A 14,588-nucleotide genomic window follows, 5' to 3' on the forward strand; every position below is an offset into this window, starting at 1 on the left:
AGTTCAATTTTGGCCCATAATTGTGCCAATGGATCTGTTGTTGTTGTTTTAAGTTCTAAATGAATTAGACTGTACTAACCAGCAAAACTACTGTGTATGTGTTTTGGACAGAACTTTTATATCTTCTTTCCAAATTATAAACAGAAAACCTAAGTTAACGAACCTGCCAAAGTTCTTATAGTAAGGCAGGGACTGTGATAGAACACGATATAAAGATTGAGTATCTGGATTTAGGTTAATGATGCTTTTAATAGCTTGTGATCTCAAAAAAAAAAAAAAATACTTAACATGTTGAAACTAAGTTTTTTCAGAAGTAAATGAAAGGACTGAACTAATGATTTATAAATCTCATTCAGTTCTACTGTACATTCTGTAAGTCTACTGCAGGCTTGGTGACAATGTTATCAGGAAAGAGAATTTTTTAAAGAAAACTCTGAATTAGCATGATACCTTTCTTTTGAAATGCTAAACACAACTGTAGATTACAAGTCCCTTTGGATGTGTTGCCTTCCCTGCTGGCTCAGACAGTAAAGAATCTGCCTGCAATGTGGGAGACCTGGGTTCGATCCCTGGGTTGGGAAGATTGCCTGGAGAAGGAAATGGCAACCCACCTCTAGTATACTTGACTAGAGAATTCCATGTACAGAAGAGCCTGGCATGCTACAGTCCATGGGATTGCAGAGTCACACACAATTGAACTACTAACACTTTGATATGTTTACTTCTCAGGAGGTTAGAAACAACTTTTTATCCTTACTTTGTCCAGGACAACATAGGACAATGTTAGGGTTCTTGATGGGCAATAATTGATGATACCATGGGTAATTGTGGGTGTAAAATTACTCTTCTGGCTCTGTAAATGGGAAGTGTGCTGTTGTGGGAAATAATGCAATAATAAAAATTAAAAAGTGGTGGTGATGATGGTAGTGACACCGGCAGTGGATGACTAATAACACAGTCAAACCTTTAACTCTTGGGTGTAAACACTGCTACCATGACAATCAGACACATTCTTTGGTATTTGAGTAAGAAAAATCTCAACTTCTCCATCAAATACTAAGCCAAACAGATTGTTTATGTGAATATGTGTGTTCTTATCCCTAGAACAGACAGCTGAAGAGAGGTTATCTAACTAAAAATTACTATTTTTTTTTCAAAAACTATCCTACAGATGTTAAAATGAATTTCAGAGAATATCTAATGCAAAGAAAAATCACTTAATACTCTTTTAAGACTCTTCATTGAAAGTATAAATACATATATTCTAATTATATAAAATATATTGCATATATATATGACAGTGTTGCAGTGTTATCTGTGACTTTCTTTATAATTGATTTGTTTCTAAATTTTTAATATATAGATTTATCATCAGGGGGAAAAAAAAAACAAAAAACAAGGAATGAGTGTTACAAGAAAATCTGCTTAAGGTTGAATGTGACACTTCAAGGATGTGCCAGCAATGAAAAAAGAGCAAGATTGCAAAACTCATTGCACAGGAACAGAGTTGGCCTTGTCACTTCAAATAGGTCTAAACGCGGCACAGTATTTGAAGCTGACGTGGACACAGACAAAAGCTTTCAATAGATGAGATGAAAATTGCAGCGTATGTCTTCATTATCGGAGCAAACAGTAAGCAAGATTGAGAGCAGATACAGAAATCTAGGCCTCACCAGGGCCCTATGCTGTTACCCCGTATTACCATGGTCTCCTTCTTAGCTCTGTGGATCCATGAAAGCCGTGGCTTCCTTATTTCATGTAAGGAAATTTTCACATTTCCAGGGTCCTGAGCATGGATTTTACAAAAGCATTCTGTAATGAACATATCGTGGGAAACAAGAGTTGTGATTTAACTTCCCAGAGGGGTTTATAACCTATTGTATACAGGATTTTTAACTTATAGGGAATCTTTTACTTCTAGAAAACTTCTAGAAATGATTAGGTAGCCAGGTATTATATCAGTGGTCCTAAACAAATTCATCTATCCAGAAATTTCAAAGTCATCCAAGGCACAGCAATAAAGCAAAAGTCTGCTCGCTGTGTTCTAGCCGTGGATATTATGTAAGGCTAAATAGGATGTCCACACCTGACTCTCCTATTTCACACTGAACTAAAAAACGGAAAAATATGAAAGAAGTTCCACATTACAGAGGAGATGCTGCTCGATAATACAGTAATTCAGATCTATATAAGACTTTTGTAGCTATTATTCAGGGTTATTGGATTGAAGTTTGCTTTATGGGATGTAAGAATTCCCTACACTAGTAGAATAAAGTTGCCTAAGTTGGCGGCTTATATATGAAATAGTACACTAGAATGCAGCAAAATAAATATTTAGACAACCCCTAAGGAAGAATTATGTTCTCTCTAAAAGGGATTTTTAAGTCTCCAAACTAAAAGGCCTATTTGTGGAAGCGAGTGAATACATCATTGTTGAAGATGTAGGCAGATGTAAGTGGCTATGAAACTAGCTCATGTGCTGTTTCTACACAGTCTGTCCTGATCTATGGAATTAAGAAAAGAGGTAGGAGCAAACCCAGCAGGGAAATTAGATTTAAAAACTGCTTGTGTTCCTTAACATGTTAAATTTCCATGAAAGTGAAAGTCGTTCAGCCGTGTCTGACTCTTTGTGACCCCATGGACTATACAGTCCCTGGAATTCTTCAGGCCAGAATACTGGAGTGGGTAGCCTTTCCCTTCTCCAGGGGATCTTCCCAACACAGGGATTGAACCTAGGTCTCCCACATTGCAGGTGATTCTCTACCAGCTGACCCACAAGGGAAACCCAATAGAATACCACAGAATCCAGTCATTTCACCCTGTTTACTCAATATGGACTAAAACATACATTCACAAAAAGACTTGTACACAACTATTTATGGCAACTTGTTTTGCAATAGCCAAGAGGCAGAAATGACTCAGATGTTCATCAACAAGCAAATGCTGTAACAAATTATATGATCTTTCAATAGAATATCACTCAATTAGAAAAGAGAATGATTATTGATACAGGTAACGACCTGGCTAGATCTCAAAATAATTATGCCATGTGAAGGAAGCAAAATAAGAGTACGTCTAGTATTATCCTATCTATGCACCATTCTAGAAATTAAACTCCAGTATTCTTGCCTGGAAAATCCCATGGACAGAGGAATCTGATGGGCTACATACAGTCCATGGGGCATGCAAAGGGACATGACTAAGTGCATACACACACAGACACTAGAAATCACAAATGAATCTACAGTAATACATTAGAGTGATCTGTGGGATCATTTAGGGTCTGCAGCAAGGAATGATTAGATTACCAAGGAGCATGTGTAAGTTTTAGGTTTTGATGTATATATTCCTTAACTTGACTGTGGAATAGCATCAGGGTTAAATACATATGCCTATAAAACATATCAAATGGTATGCTTTAATATACACAGTTTTTTAAATGTCAGTTACACATCAATAATGCTGCCAGAATTTGCATCTACTTATTCAAACGTCTATCTAGATACATACTACATAAAGTAACAATTGTTTGCTTAGCCCAAGACTGTAATTACAACTGGGACCATGAAATGTGACATTCTGTTGAATAACTACATACAAAGAATAATACTGAAAATTCAGTTTTATGCAGTTAATATCTCTCTTTTTTTGCTATTTAATAAAGTGGACTTCAATTTGTACTAAGGGATCACATATTTAATTAATGGATAGGTATTTATAAAGTGAACATTTAACATTGTTATGTTATCAGTGTTAAATGTTCACTTTATTAACACCTATCCATAGGTCATATCACTAAGGGGTATTTAGAAATAAGAAACATCATAGCTTTAGTAAGAATAATACCCTCTGCAGACTTTCATAATGGACTCTGAATGTGAAAAGACCACTATTAGAATGGTAAGATATTATGGAAGCAGTGATTTTTCTATCATTAACTGTATTTGTAAAATATCATATTAAGTTTTATAGCTTTTTTTCACTGAGTTCAACACAATAACTAAAAACAAAAAACAAACAAACAAACAAAAAACCCTTAGGATTAAAATTCCTTTCTTGAATGAAAGTAGAGAATACTAATATCAAGTGAAACTGAAAGTGTTAGTCAATTAGTCATGTCTGACTCTTTGCAACTCCATGGACTGTAGTCCGCCAGGCTCCTCTGTCCATGAAATTATCAAGGCAAGAATATTGGAGTGGGTTGCCATTCCCATGCTAACAATACAAAAAGGTAGCGTGTAATGATTCTGACTAAAGCATACAGCAGTGAAGCTGATGTGGGTGTGTGTGTTTGTGTATGTGTGTGTGAGTATGTGTGTAGTTAGGCTTGCTCTTCTTTTACTGCTTCCTGGGAAACTGTTTTCTGGGAAACAGTTCTATTCATACCAACGACCCACAGACCTTAGCTTAAGTACGACTATGTTTTCACCTTAGGGAGTCTAACCTCCCATGTTTAACCAGAAGTTGGTCCCTGCTATTTCAGTAAGGTATCATGAGACTCTGGTTAAATGTGCAGAATTAATGCTAATTATATACCTATACTTCCTCTTGTATATGCTTAATATACTATATATTTACCTCATTTAAAAGTATAACAATAAAATAATAAAACAGTAATTACAAATGCTCATTGCAATAAATACAGGTGGCAACTACTGTATTTCATCTACTTTATTCATGTGTTTCCCCCTATGGCTTTCTCTGGAAGTAGTCTTAAATGTCACCAAGCTTATGGTGTGCATGTGTGGGTAAAAATAATATTTTAAAAAACCCACTAAGTGATGTTGAGCATCTTTTCATGTGTTTGTTAGCCATCTGTATGTCTTCTTTGGAGAAATGTCTATTTAGTTCTTTGGCCCATTTTTTGATTGGGTCGTTTATTTTTCTGGAGTTGAGCTGTAGGAGTTGCTTGTATATTTTTGAGATTAGTTGTTTGTCGGTTGCTTCATTTGCTATTATTTTCTCCCATTCTGAAGGCTGGCTTTTCACCTTGCTAATAGTTTCCTTTGATGTGCAGAAGCTTTTAAGGTTAATTAGGTCCCATTTGTTTATTTTTGCTTTTATTTCCAATATTCTGGGAGGTGGGTCATAGAGGATCCTGCTGTGATGTATGTCACTCATTATCAGAGAAATGCAAATCAAAACCACTATGAGGTACCATTTCACACCAGTCAGAATGGCTGTGATCCAAAAGTCTACAAATAATAAATGCTGGAGAGGGTGTGGAGAAAAGGGAACCCTCTTACACTGTTGGTGGGAATGCAAACTAGTACAGCCACTATGGAGAACAGTGTGGAGATTCCTTAAAAAACTGGAAATAGAACTGCCTTATGATCCAGCAATCCCACTGCTGGGCATACACACTGAGGAAACCAGAAGGGAAAGAGACACGTGTACCCCAATGTTCATCGCAGCACTGTTTATAATAGCCAAGACATGGAAGCAACCTAGATGTCCATCAGCAGATGAATGGATAAGAAAGCAGTGGTACATATACACAATGGAGTATTACTCAGCCATTAAAAAGAATACATTTGAATCAGTTCTAATGAGGTGGATGAAACTGGAGCCTATTATACAGAGTGAAGTAAGCCAGAAGGAAAAACATAAATACAGTATACTAACGCATATATATGGAATTTAGAAAGATGGTAACAATAACCCGGTGTACGAGACAGCAAAAGAGACACTGATGTATAGAACAGTCTTATGGACTCTGTGGGAGAGGGAGAGGGTGGGAAGATTTGGGAGAATGGCAATGAAACATGTAAAATATCATGTAGGAAACGAGTTGCCAGTCCAGGTTCGATGCACGATACTGGATGCTTGGGGCTGGTGCACTGGGATGGCCCAGAGGGATGGTATGGGGAGGGAGGAGGGAGGAGGGTTTGGGATGGGGAACACATGTATACCTGTGGCGGATTCATTTTGATATTTGGCAAAACTAATACAATTATGTAAAGTTTAAAAATAAAATAAAATTAGAAAAAAAATAAAAATAAAAATAAAAAACCCACTAAGGCTGTCTTTGAACGAACAATATTAAAGTGTCATCTATTTACAAAACTGAAGTTACATGCTAAATAAAACTAAAAATAGCACGTGCTATATATGAAACCAATAACTTTTTATAGCCTGATGAAAATAAAATCTAAGTACTCTTCAGCTAAATTATCTTTTCTTACTTTTCAACTCTCACCTTTTATTCTTATCTTTCCACCTCTTTGAAATAATTTAGTATGCCCATCATTCTTTTTTTCTAACATTGTTCTATCTTAAAACCTCCTTTTTCTGGCTAATCTTATCCACTATTCAGAAACAAGAAATGCTATTTGGTATCCAGAAAGGAGAAATTGTTTTCAAAATAGTTTTACAATGAGAGAGAGAATCTACTTAGGAACAGGATCCAGGCTATCAATGTGGCAAGATGAAAAAGTATGCTATGTTCTATCTGAGAAAATTTGCTAGGCTTAATTTAATTACACTTAGTGGCTGCAGGGGTTGGGTGTGGATATGGGTCTGTATGTGTGTTTGGTTTGTATATGATGCTAGTCTTTTTAAATTAAAAGGTATCAGGGGATTCCCTGGTGGTCCAGTGGTTAAGAGCCTGTGTTTTCACTGCTGAGGGCAAGGGTTAAACCCCTGGTCTCAAAACTAAAATCTCATAAACCATGAAGTTTGGCCAAAAAAAAAAAAAAGGAAAAGGTATCAAACATTACTTTTTGTTATAATTTAAAAGGAGAAAAAAATACAGATTCTATTCAGAAGATATTTATGAATTGCTCTGCATGCAGCAGAGTTATGTTATAAAATTGTCATAAATTATATGAGGTCACAATCATTTTTTAACAACCATGCCCCAAGGCATGTGGGATCTTAGTCCCCTGACCATGGATCAAACCCATGGCCTCTGCATTGGAAGCACAGAGTCTTAACCACTGGGTCACCAGGGAAATCCCTAGGTTACCATCTTTATGAAACTACTTCATTATCTAAGTTCTGTTTACCAAGTTTTACTCAAAATTTCATGAATATAGAAATATGTTATTCACATTCTCCTATGAACAAACACCCTTATTTGCACAATGAAAAACTGATTTGTACAAAATGTCTTGTTTGACTTGTTTTGTTAGACTCTCCAAGCTGCTCACTAATATGTATAAATTGTTTTAGCTTCATGGTAAAGTACACAGTGCAGTGGTTATCAAGATTTTCCATGATCTAATGGATGGGGTAGTTTTTTAATTCCTCATGCTGTTTAACCGTCTTTTGATCCTACTAAGAAATTAGATCATCTAAGCACAGCTTTCACTTGAGGTCTCAACTCTGGAATTTTGTGTAATTAAAATAATAGCAACTTGAGTATTATATTTTAAACTAAATAAGAAACAAGTTTAGTATTTGGGGGAATGAAGTCAGAAAAACTATGTTCTCATTTTTGCTTTTCATTCATTCATTCACTAAAACACAGAATTAACAAAATTTGATATTGTACCAAAAGAGCTTCCTGTCTAATGAGATAATAACACTTATTTATTCTGTGACCCTAGAAAGTTATTGGGTTTTGGTTTCATGAAATGTAAAAGAAAGATTGATGTCCTTGCCTTCTTCATAATTCTACATTTCACCTCTTCCTCATCAAATGTCATTGTGGGCAACTCCAGGTGATGAATAGATTTAACTTTGTGTACATAATGTAAGATAGTCTTTTCATTTTTATGTGATATAGTTTTATAAAGTCAGTTTCTCAGGGTAGGGAACATGGTATTTTCTCACTAAAATTTTCTTTCTTCTTTATGTCCTGAGATCCAGTATAGAAGATAAATTAACACTCTGCACATTGGAATGAAAAAAATTAAATTACAGTCCTGACACACCACAGGTTAGTGGTGGGTATTTGGGAAGTATATCAAGCTCTTTCAATTTTGAGGTATCTATCTTATATGACTGTTAAAAAATACATAAAAAAGTAATATGAAGTATTCAGTCTAGTGTCAGGCACACAATAAACAAAGTAATATTAGCTACCATGTCATTATAACTTGTGTCAAGAAACATTAGCTATTATGTCTAATTAATATCATTCAGTTCAGTTACTCAGTTGTGTATCTCTTTACAACCCCAATGGACTGCAGGACAATAGGCTTCCCTGTCCATCACCAACTCCCAGAGCTAGCTCAAACTCATGTCCATCATGTCAGTGATGGCATCCAACCATCTCATCCTCTGTTGTCCCCTTCTCCTCCTGTCTTCAATCTTTCCCAACATCAGGGTGTCTTCTAAGGGGTCAGTTCTTTGCATCAGGTGGGCAAAGTATTGGAGTTTCATCTTAGCCTCAGTCCTTCCAATGAATATTCAGGACTGATTTCCTTTAGGATTGACTGGTTTGGTCTCCTCGCAGTCCAAGGGATTCTCAACAGTCTTGTCCAACATCACAGTTCAAAAGCGTCAATTCTTTGGCACTCAGCTTTCTTTATGGTCCAACTCACATCCACACATGACTACTGGAAAAACCATAACTGAATAGATGGACCTTTTCTGGCAACATAATGTCTCTGCTTTTTAATATGCTGTCTAGGTTGGTCATTTATTTTCTTCCAAGGAGCAAGTGTCTTCTAGATTTCATGGCTGAAGTCACAATCTGCAGTGATTTTGGAGCCCCCAAAAATAATGTCTCTCACTGTTTTCGTTGTTTCCCCATCTAACTGCCATGAAGAGATGGGACCAGATGTCATAATTTTAGTTTCTTGAATGCTGAATTTTATGCCAGCTTTTCACTCTCTGTTTTCACCTTCATCAAGAGGCTCACTAGTTCCTCTTCACTTTCTGCCATAAGGGTGTATCCTCTGCATATCTGAGGTTATTGATATTTCTCCTGGAAATCTTGATTCTAGCTAGTGCTTCATCCAGACCAGCATTTTGCATGATGTACTCTGCATATAAGTTAAATAAGAGAGCTGACAATATGCAGCCTTGACGTACTCCTTTCCCAATTTGGAACCAGTTTGTTGTTACATCTCCAGTTCTAACTGTTGCTTTCTGACTTGCATACAGATTTCTCAAGAGGCAGGTCAGGTGGTCTGGTATTCCCATCTCTAGAAGAATTTACACATTTTATTGTGATCCACACAGTCAAAAGTTTTGGCATACTCAATAAATCAGAGGTAGATGCTATCCTGGAAATCTCCTTCTCTTTTTATGATCCAAGGATGTTGGCAGTTTGATCTCTGGTTCCTCTGTCTTTTCTTAATCCAGCTTGAACATCTGGAAGTTCTTGATTTACATATTGTTGAGCCTCTCTTGGAGAATGTTGAGCATTACTTTGCTAGTGTGTAGGGTGAATGCAATTGTGTAGCAGTTTGAGCATTCTTTGGCATTGCTTTTCTTTGGGATTGAAATGAAAACTGACCTTTTCCAGTCCTGTGGCCACTGCTGAGTTTTCCAAATTTGCACTTTCACAGCATCATCTTTTAGGATTTGAAATAGCTCAACTGGAATTCCATCACCTCCACTAGCTTTGTTTGTATTGATGCTTCCTAAGGCCCTCTTGTCTTCACACTCCAGGATGTCTTGCTCTAGGTGAGTAATCACACTATCATGGTTATCTGGGTCATTAAGATCTTATTTTAAAATAATTATTCTGTGTATTCTTGCCAATTCTTCTTAAACTCTTCTGTTGTTGATAGGCCCATACCACTTCTGTCCTTTATTGAGCCCATCTTTGCATGAAATGTTCCCTTGGTATCTCCAATTTTCTTGAAGAGATCTCTAGTCTTTCCCATTCTATTGTTTTCTTCTATTTCTTCACATTGATCACCTTAGAAAGGCTTTCTTATCTCTCCTTGCTATTCTTTGGAACTCTGCATTCAGATGGATGTACCTTTCCTTTTCTCTTTTGGCTTTCTCATGACACTGAAAGACAAACTCCCCATGTCAATGCATGCCCAATATACTACTGGGGAAGAGTGGAGAAATAGCTTCAGAAAGAATGAAGAGGCTGAGCAAAATCAAAAACAATGCCCAAGTAAAGTTTGATGCTGTAAAGAACAATATTTCATAAGAAGGTGCAATGTTAGGTCCATCAATTAAGGTAAATTGAAAGTGGTCAAACAGGAGATGGCAAGAGTGAACACTGACATTTTAGCAATCAGTGAACTAAAATGAACTGGAATGGGCAAATTTAATTCAGATGACGATTATATCTACTACTGTGTCCAAACATCCCTTAGAAGAAATGGAGTAGCCCTCATAGTCAACAAAGGAGTCTGAAATGCAGTAGTTATGTCCAGTCTCAAAAATGACAGAATGATCTCTGTTTCCAAGGCAAACCATTCAATATCACATTAATCCAAGTCTATGCCCCAACAAGTAATGCCAAAGAAGCTGAAGTTGAATGGTTCTATGAAGACCTACAAGACCTATTAGAACTAACACCAAAAAGACATGTCCTTTTCATCATTTTGGACCAGAATGCAAAAGTAGAAAGTCAAGAGATACCTAGAATAACAGGCAAGTTTGACCTTGGAGTAAAAAATGAAGCAGGGTAAAGGCTAACAGAATTTTGCCAAAGAACACATTGATCATAGCAAACACCCTCTTCCAACAACATAAGAGACGACTCTACACATAGACATCACTGGATGTTCAATACTGAAATCAGATTTATTATACTTTTGTAGCCAAAGATAGAGACTTTCTATACAGTCAGCAAAAACAAGACTGGGAGTTGACTGTGGCTCAGATTATGAACTCCTTATTGCAAAATTCAGATTAAATTGAAAACAGTATGGAAAACCACTAGACCATTCAGGTATAACCTAAATCAAATCCCTTATGATTATTCAGTGGAAGTGACAAATAGATTCAGTTAATTAGGTCTGATAAAATGCCTGAAGAACTATGGATGGAGGTTCATGACACTGTATAGAAGGCAGTGATCAAAACCATCCCCAAGAAAAAGAAATGTAATTAACATTGTATTGAAATGTTAAATAAAGAATATTAGAACAAGAGTTAGAAGATTGTTGCTGGCTCAATCACTTACTAACTAGATAATATCAACCATGTTATTTTTAACTTTTAGATTTTAAATCATTTAGTCTATAAAATGGGATTCATTATATCTGAAAGGGCTTGAAATTCTAAATGAGTAAGGTATATTAAAGTGTAGTATAAATGTCAATTAGAGAACAGCTGTGAATATTACTGTTACATCACCTTTTACTTTTACCCACAGTTCATTAGATAATTGAAGAGAGTCAGGAAAAACCAACTCTTAAAGATGCTTAGTTTGCACTCAGAGAAAATTTGAGATAATTAAAGAACGGAAAGCTTCCTTTCTTTAAAAGGCATATTGAAAGGTAAAAAAGAGAGATTCAGGAAAGGGCAAGAAATCAGCAGAGACGTGAAATTATGTGAAAAGTAGTTCAGAATAGGAGGAACTGCAAACTGCTTGTGGTCACCTAATGCTAATGAAATAGAGACGGAATACAATAGAGACTGGAAATGCCGGACTGGAAGAAACGGAAGCTAGAATCAAGATTGCCGGGAGAAATATCAATAACCTCAGATATGCAAATGACACCACCCTTATGGCAGAAAGTGAAGAGGAACTCAAAAGCCTCTTGATGAAAGTGAAAGTGGAGAGTGAAAAAGTTGGCTTAAAGCTCAACATTCAGAAAACGAAGATCATGGCATCTGGTCCCATCACTTCATGGGAAATAGATGGGGAAACAGTGGAAACAGTGTCAGACTTTATTTTTCTGGGCTCCAAAATCACTGCAGATGGTGATTGCAGCCATGAAATTAAAAGACGCTTACTCCTTGGAAGGAAAGTTATGACCAACCTACATAGCATACTGAAAAGCAGAGACATTACTTTGCCAACAAAAGTCCGTCTACTCAAGGCTATGGTTTTTCCTGTGGCTATGTATGGATGTGAGAGTTGGACTGTGAAGAAGGCTGAGCGCCGAGGAATTGATGCTTTTGAACTGTGGTGTTGGAGAAGACTCTTGAGAGTCCCTTGGACTGCAAGGACATCCAACCAGTCCATTCTGAAGGAGATCAGCCCTGGGATTTCTTTGGAAGGACTGATGCTAAAGCTGAAACTCCAGTACTTTGGCCACCTCATGCGAAGAGTTGACTCATTGGAAAAGACTCTGATACTGGGAGGGATTGGGTTCAAGAGGAAAAGGGGACGACAGAGGATGAGATGGCTGGATGGCATCACTGACTTGATGGATGTGAGTCCGAGTGAACTGCAGGAGATGGTGATGGACAGGGAGGCCTGGCGTGCTGCAATTCATGGGGTCACAAAGAGTCAGACACAACTGAGCGACTGAACTGAACTCAACTGAACTGGGAAAAGAACCCAAGTGAAAAGGCCAGTGGCTTTCATACATCTGGTGTTTCTCTCTATGTAGTACATTTTCCCATGTAAAATCTAACTCAGATATCATATATACATACATGACATCACACGGAGACATGATTCAACTGAAGTTAGAAAACCCTAAACCCTCCCCACAAAGCCAGCACAGAGGCCTCTGATTTATTTCTTTGGAAGATTCAATAAAATACAGCAGTTCAAAAAGTAGAGGTCAACAGTTAAAATTATGTCAGGTTTCTTATTTGAACGAAGATCTTTATTAGCCTTTGGCCTAATTTTGGTATTTCATAGTTACGGAGTGTATATTTAAAATCACTAAACACTAAAAAAATCACTAAACAAAAAGTTGGCTTAAAGCTCAACATTCAGAAAACTAAGATCATGGCATCTGGTCCCATCACTTCAATGGAAATAGATGGGGAAACAGTGGAAACAGTGGCTGAAATTTTTGGGGGGGGGCTCCAAAATCACTTCAGATGGTGATTGCAGCCATGAAGGAAAGTTATGACCAACCTAGATAGCATATTAAAAAGCAGAGACATTACTTTGCCAACAAAGGTCTGTCTAGTCAAGGCTATGGTCTTTCCAGTGGTCATGTATGGATGTGAGAGTTGGACTATAAAGAAAGCTGAACCCCGAAGAATTAATGCTTTTGAACCGTGGTGTTGGAGAAGACTCTTGAGAGTCCCTTGAACTTCAAGGAGATCCATCCAGTCCATCTTAAAGGAAATTAGTCCTGGGTGTTCATTGGAATGACTGAGGTTGAAGCTGAAATTCCAATATTTTGACCACCTGGTGCAAAGAGCTGACTCATTTGAAAAGACGCTGATGTTAGGAAAGATTGAAGGCAGGAGAAGGGGACAAAAGAGGATGAGATGTTTAGATGGTATCACCGACTTAATGGACACGAGTTTAGGTAAACTCTGGGAGTTGGTGATGAACAGGGAGGCCTGGTGTGATGTGATTCATGCAGTCGCAAAGAGCTGGATACAACTGAGCGACTGAACTGAACTGAAACACTATTATTTACAAACCTCCACACCTAATTTAAAACACTGCTAGTTGCACCTTGAGTGATCTATTTCTTTCATTTCTCCATGATTAAAAAAAACAAACAAAAAAACCCCTGCAAAATGCTTTGATTACACATCTGTCTCAGTATTTCATGTTTAATTATTATGCATTACATATATGTAAATATATGTGTATATATACACATAAACATACACATATACTACATTATATATACTAGCTTAATAGGACTTTGTACTTCAGAAAAGATCAATACTCTTGGAATGATCATGTGAAAAAAAAATTGTTGAGGTTTAAAACTGAAATATTTGCTCTAAGATAGCCAGGGAAACTATGCTGCAAAAGATTTTCATGGTCATTTTTAATCTCATTACCAATTATAACCTATTATACATTGTAGTTTTTTTTTTTTAATTGAGCACATAAACAACATTATTGATTTTAATATATTTGTTGCAACAAGTGCCCATGAATGAGATGGTGAATTCATTTTAAATAGGGTACTATCTCTCTTTCTGTGCCAACAACCTAAATCCAATTTTTATTCCAGTCAGAGCATCTGTTCCATATGGCATATCTCCAAGGAGTTCTGATTCCTTTAAATGACTTCTGGTATTTAAAAATCAAGAACAGGAACTAGGTATGCTCATTCCAGCTAAGGCATCATGGTTCTAAGCCCTTTTAGTGAATGGAGATAGAAAGTTACTTTTGAAGATTATGACTCCATACTCACAAATAACAGTACATAAAAAATATAACATGGCAAATAGGGATTTACTCCAGAAATGCAAGAATGCTTCACTATTAGGAGTTCCAATATAATTCACATTACTATATATATAAGTATAAAAGTAAAAAAAAAAAAAGTATGATCACACCAGATACACCAAAAAGCCTTTGATAAAATCCAATCAAAATTATATATAAATATATAAAAAATTCAATAAAACTGAAAGTTATTGCTACTCCCTTAATATGCAGAAAGTGAAGAGAAACTAAAAAGCCTCTTGATGAAAGTGAAAGAGGAGAGTGAAAAAGTTGGCTTAAAGCTCAACATTCAGAAAACTAAGATCATGGCATCTGGTCCCATCACTTCATAGGAAATAGATGGGGAAACAGTGGAAACAGTGTCAGACTTTATTTTTGGGGGCTCCAAAATCACTGCAGA

The 14,588-nt window shown here is 36.6% G+C and overlaps 1 protein-coding gene across 5 annotated transcripts in view; it reads right to left on the bottom strand.

Annotated features, from left to right (window-relative positions):
• Positions 1-14,588, bottom strand: part of CTNNA3 (catenin alpha 3) — a 1,905,103-nt gene that overhangs the window by 218,211 nt on the left and 1,672,304 nt on the right.

This window comes from Bos taurus, chromosome 28, assembly GCF_002263795.3.
Source record: "Bos taurus isolate L1 Dominette 01449 registration number 42190680 breed Hereford chromosome 28, ARS-UCD2.0, whole genome shotgun sequence".
NCBI classification, from domain to species: Eukaryota; Metazoa; Chordata; class Mammalia; order Artiodactyla; family Bovidae; genus Bos; species Bos taurus.